This window comes from Cyphomyrmex costatus, unplaced genomic scaffold (assembly GCF_001594065.2).
Source record: "Cyphomyrmex costatus isolate MS0001 unplaced genomic scaffold, Ccosl1.0 scaffold975, whole genome shotgun sequence".
Taxonomy (NCBI): Eukaryota; Metazoa; Arthropoda; class Insecta; order Hymenoptera; family Formicidae; genus Cyphomyrmex; species Cyphomyrmex costatus.
In genome coordinates, this window is record NW_017280567.1 from 27,345 (window position 1) to 34,145 (window position 6,801).

Consider the following 6,801-nt stretch of genomic DNA (forward strand, 5'->3'; position numbering starts at 1 on the left):
TTAACCCTTAATGACCCAATTTGTCCGTTTTTGTCCGTCAATTTTAAGCACGGACAACTTTGTTATTTATGCTTAAAAAAATCTGAACATTTGTAGGCGGGTATTTTCAAGTGTACTCTTTCAGAATCCTGCACGAAAATTTTGAAAAAACCACCCCTTCCTACCCTATTTTTCAATTTAAGAAAAAAACATGATTTTTTAAGGTAACTTTTTTTTAAAATCTTATTTTCGATGCGAAAGAGGTCTTGGCGATAGCTGAAACCACGAAAACTCCGGCTCAAAATGTCTAAATAATAAAGTTATACACACAAAAAATTCATTTTTCATCATAAAGGGGTTGTGCGACCACACCTAAAATAACGTTTTTACAAAAAATTCGCAGGGAGAAAACATATCACAGATAGTAGAAAACATCTTTTCTTTTGTTATCTAAGGTTAAATTTCGTTACCACCCCATAAAATAGCCCAAAGGGGTGAAAATCGGCAGTTTTTTAAAAATACTATTTTCGATTCGAAAAAATTGCAAATAAATTTAATTCTATAAAGAAATAAGAGCAGCTTTTATACTCTCATATACTAAAGACAATGCCTATGATAAAGTTATAAAATAATGTCTACCCATTATTGATAGTTTTAGGGATAAAGACCAGAAGTCGCACGGTATTCATCATATATCGTTCTATATAACTATATATCGTTTATCTAAACTATCGTTTATATAACCATACATCGTTTTATAAAAACTATAACGTTTTATAGTGTCCAATTTGTAAATTTTCAAATATTCTTGTTCTATAACCCTTTTGTTTGAGTTTAAAAATATATATATATATATTAGGGTGTCTCTAAATTTGGTGATTTTTTAATTTTAACACGCGCTTCCCCGCATTCGGCAGACATTTCGAAAAAATTGAGATCCCTCAAAGGACAGATTTTTAAATTAAAATTAACCCGTGCCACCGAGCACTTGAAATTTAGCATTGTTTTTGAATGGAAAAAACAATTTTTTTAATCTTTTAAATGCCATATTTAGGCAAAAATATTTAATACAGTTCGCTGTTCAGCGTCCAATTGTGAGGTATTTTCTGAAGAAGATAAGCCTAGGCCGAGCTCCGAAAAAAAATTTCCGGCCGAGTTATTCGTAATTGAAGTATGGTCATTTCAGCTCAAAAAATAAGAAAAGTACGAAACTTTGTATTTTTTTTTTTTGATAACTCTGTGGGAGTATATCCTAATATTTCTATCGAAAAAATTTAGATTTCTGTCGATAATTCTGCGTAAAATACGCTCCTGATGAAGACAAGAGGATGATTTTGAGCCGATATATCATTTTTTCTATGAAAACATTTTTTGAATCAAAAATTAAGAAAAGTCAATATTATTTTAGTTTATCATCAAAAACTCGTATTTAAAATAATCAAATGAAATTAAATTATACTGTATAATTATGATGATAAACTAAAATAATATTGACTTTTCTTAATTTTTGATTCAAAAAATGTTTTCATAGAAAAAAATGATATATCGGCTCAAAATCATCCTCTTGTCTTCATCAGGAGCGTATTTTACGCAGAATTATCGACAGAAATCTAAATTTTTTCGATAGAAATATTAGGATATACTCCCACAGAGTTATCAAAAAAAAAAAATACAAAGTTTTGTACTTTTCTTATTTTTTGAGCTGAAAATGACCATACTTCAATTACGAATAACTCGGCCGGAAATTTTTTTTCGGAGCTCGGCCTAGGCTTATCTTCTTCAGAAAATACCTCACAATTGGACGCTGAACAGCGAACTGTATTAAATATTTTTGCCTAAATATGGCATTTAAAAGACTAAAAAAATTGTTTTTTCCATTCAAAAACAATGCTAAATTTCAAGTGCTCGGTGGCACGGGTTAATTTTAATTTAAAAATCTGTCCTTTGAGGGATCTCAATTTTTTCAAAATGTCTGCCGAATGCGGGGGAGCGCGTGTTAAAATTAAAAAATCACCAAATTTAGAGACACCCTAATATATATATATGTTTTTTTAATTTTCCACCGACATAAAGTTGATTGATTCGTTAGATGCTTTTTTGTTTTTGTTAGGACAATCAAGTTGTGCATTTGTAACCTATTTCTCAAAGTAGTTTACAAAGGTGTTCCGATAAATTAATAATGGAATGTTTTTTGTGCGAAAATTCATTGAACCTCACTGACAAAGTGAAATCGTTTAGTGCAGATGTTTTAGATAAGTGCAAAACATTTTTAAATGCGAGGAAGAGGTTAAAATTTAAGTATTCAGATGTGATTTTACCATCAAATATAGAAGATACTAGGTTGGGGTATCACTCTGTCTGCTATAAGCAATTTTTATTACATAAAAAGTATATCGACTTATCTACCGATAATGGACAACTACCAGTCAAGAAATCTAGGTATGTTAACTCGCACGAAAGAATGTATATTATTAAATATAGAGAATTATATAAAAAAAATAGTTAGATATGCGACTAACAACATTTTTCGTTATTTCAACTATTGCCAGATAGTATTTCTATGGATATTTCTATGGAAATAGTCAATTTCACTATTTTTCTTAGTTGGAACAAATATTTTTGTTGTTTTTGTGGTTCGAATCTGTATTAAGCATTAAAATATTTAACGTAGGTGGTAAAGGACAGAAATAATAAACAACAACAAAAATAGGTTAATTTTACAGTTTTTTTTACTTGTTCCAAATATTTTTGAAATACTTCATATAAGAAGCTTGTTTTTCCGTGTATAAATCGAAGAAGCCATCAAAATTGACAAAAAATTTAAATAAAACACTTTGACCCGTAATGTTTATCTCTTATATTCAAATAAGTGCACATTTTCATAGTCAAGTAAAGTTTAAAAAAATTGGTGAAGTTTAAAAAAATTGGTAAATTTTGCTGTTACTAGCGAGTTTGACGTTGAAAAGGCTGACAATAAAGCGGTTCAAGATATTATTTTCGAAGAAGAGGCAAAAGCATTTGCGCTCAAGTATAGGAAACGTTTATTGGATGTAGAGAAAGAACCAATGTCAGAGAGTATAGACGAAAAATCTCTTATTAAAGGAGAGTGTACTATTCCAAAGTGGCTAAATCAATTTTGGACGACTGTTCTTAATGGAGTAAAAAATTCATCGGTACAAAGTTCTCGTACACAAAGGTTTGCCAAGTCATTCTCCCAAGACTCGATATTTGCAGTATCACATGGCCAAATTAAACCGTCGAAACACATTGTTTTGGGGGTTGTAATGAAAAGTATGACTGGAAGTAGAAAAGCAATTAATATTTTACATAGACTAGGACATTGCTTAAGTTACACTGCAATAGAAGAAATAGAAACAGGAGCAGCTTATACAGCAACTACGGAAAAATTAATATGCCCAACCGAAATCATCAGATCATTAAATTTAGATATAGGGGTAGCATGGGATAACTTTGATAGGTTTGTAGATACCAGTAGTGATAAAGATACTCTCCACGACACAGTCGGTATTGTTTACCAAGACATTCCAAGAGATGGAGAAATGATAACCTTCGATGACGATAGTCACAACGATGATGCTGTTGTAAGCCTAGGCAATACCAGAAAAAGAAGAATGTTTGAGCCAATACATGTAGAATTTCCAAGGGATGCAAAAAAATATAAAATATATTGTCAATTGATACCAAATGATGACAGATCTCTATATCCGATCCCTGAAGATTTATCGATTTTTAAAGAATTAAATGTAGCGTGGATTTTATCACATGCGTTAAATGTACCAAATACGCCTATGTGGGTTGGCTTTAACGCAAAAATTCTTCATGATGAATCTAATGTACAAAAAGTAGCATATTTAACCCAGATCAATGAATCACCCACCGATATAAATGTAGTCAAAGAGACAATGCGCAGGAGCCTTACTCTTGCAAATGAATGTGGAAAAATGTATATGCAAGTAACCTATGATCTAGCCATTGCAAAAATTGCATATAAGATACAATCTGCAGAAATAGAAGAATTTAAACAGTTATTCATACACTTAGGCTCATTTCATATAATGATGGCTTATTTTAAAGCTGTGGGCAAATTTATAAATGGATGCGGAATTACAAATATGTTAGTTGACACAGGAATTAAGCTCAAGGTTCTGTTAATGGATTCATATCAGGACTACATTTTAACAGATGCAGGAAATATCACCCCCTTGTTTCAGCTGCGATTCAAATCATGCATTTTGAAAATTTCTTGCAATCAAAACATATAATTGAAGTTGATAGTCAGATTAAGGAATACTTAATAGAGTTTCAAAAAACTAAGAGTGAACAGCCAAAGATAGAAAATGAAATGTTAAAAGAACTTTTAAGCGATTATCAACATTTTACTGAAGCAACATTAAACGGAGAGCATGGGAAAACACCACAGATTTATTTAATGTACGTTCAATTCATAGAATACTATCTTCATTTAGAGAAGAGTATTCGACAAGGAAATTTTGAATTGTTGAAATATATTCTGCCAAAAATTACAAATCTATTTTTTGCCTTCAACCAACCCAATTATGCAAGATATCTCGTTTTATATCATAACAATTTATTAAATGTCGAGACGACACATCCGGGATTAGAAAATGAATTTAAACGAGGTTCTATAGGTATAAAAAGAACAACAAAGCCCTTTTCAAGAATTCCAATCGATTTAACACTTGAGCAAACAATTAATGCCGATGCAGCCCGAAGAACTTCAGGAGTAATTAATTTGACAAATTCATTTTCTGCACGCCAAAAATGGGCTGTCACGCATTCTTTGAGAACGGCATTATCTACACATTTACTGGAAGTTTGCGATTTGAAAAGTTACGAGGACATTACGAACGATCTAAAAGCTTCAATGATTAAAAAACGAACTGATGATATTCATAAATTTATCGATAACGTTAAAGAATGTACAAATCCCTTTTCAAGTATATTGCGTAATGATTATTTATATAATATAGCAAGCGGACAATCTATTGCAGAAAGTGTATATAATTTTCTGTTATGCGTTGAGGTAGTTGGCAAAGAGCAACGTCAGCGATTTATAGCAGATTGTAATACAGACGAAAACAACTTCGAAAAACGAATTAGTTTTAATAAGATTCTAAACTTTGAATCCGCAAATAAAACGAAAGTTAAAGTGTCAGGTAAGATTCAAGAAATTAAAATACAACGAGACATTTTCGGGAGATTACTTTATGTTTCGCAACAAAATAAGATTGACATAGAAAAAACGTTATGTTACCCATTAACCCCAATTCCCTTTTCACTATGTCATCTTGATGGCAATATTTGTAAAACACCAAAATCTGTGCTTTTAAAAGAATTAGAAATTCATCAAAGTTCTCCAGATCGACCAGATCCATACATAAATGTAATAGACGGTTTCTTTTTTCTACATCAAATGAAGCAAGTTCCAATAATATACAGAAATATATCAATAAAAATTTTACGAGAAATAACATCCGTGGGAAAAGAAATTCATCTCATTTTTGATAAATTAACTGTCCGTCAATTAAAGACTATGAACACTCGTTGAGGGATGAAAATGAAATTCAATACAATATTACAAGTAAAGGTAAACGCTCCGAAGATTTTGGTAAACAATTACGCAGCAGACATTTTAAAGAAAATTTTATTCAGTTTTTATTAGATGACTGGACAAATTTTGATTTTGTTAAGATATGCGAAGGAAAAATCGTGAAAGTTAATTATGATAAGTGCTACGTTTTTCAAGTTATCAACGGTAGAATGTAAAAAACTATTGACATGGAATTAACATGTATGCATGAAAAAGCGGATACTAAAATTGTCTTCCACATTTGTCAACTGTTGGTAAATCTGCGAGTCCAAATACGTTGCTCAGATACGGATGTTTTAATCATCATGTTGGGTAACATGAATCATTTGAAGTCGAAGTTAGAAATTTATATGCACATTGGTACCGGTTATAATCAACGGTACATAAATGTTAATGAACTGCATGCAAACCTTGGCGAAAATTTATGTAGTGCTTTACCTGCCTTCCATGCTTTTACGGGCTGCGACTTCAATCCCTCATTTTTTAGAAAAGGAAAGAAACGCCCATTTGCATTACTTAAAGAGAGTAAACATTTTAAAGAAATGTTTACAGCGCTGGGATCCGAACCACCGAACTTAACTCAGCAAAAAAAGCTGGAAGAATTTGTTTGTCGAATGTACAGTCTTAAAACAAAGAACAATGTCAACGAAGCAAGGTGTTACGTCCGGGGGACTCCACGAATCTTTTCTTTCGTAGAAAAACTAGAAATATAATAAGGATTAACTATGTAACGATGCCCCCCTAAAATGCATCGTCCCTACGTGGTGCCATCGGGAAAAAGGGGCGAGGCGCCTGCAAATAGAGTATTATAAAATAATTCGCAGGTACAGCGGCCGCAGTAGAACCGCCAGTCTCGCCGAAAGGTGCCGACCGCCGTCGGGAACCGCCGATCGGAAATCTTCTCCCACGAGAAGCCGATCGGCGGAAAATACCGCGACCGACCGGAGCTTTACGAGCGAGACTGACGACCGAGTATAAGATACCGCGATATCAAGCCGCGCGACGCATTTTGCCTTCACCCACTTTCCTGACACATCCGATCCGATCACCAGCTCACGATACCGATCCAGCGACTCGCTCGTCCGACGAACCTGAGGGGTAGGGTGTACCCTGCCTCTGCCGGGCGCTCCCGGCCGCCGAACGAGCCGTCCAGGAGACGCATCTAAAAGCGCACAAACTAATTCGCGTGT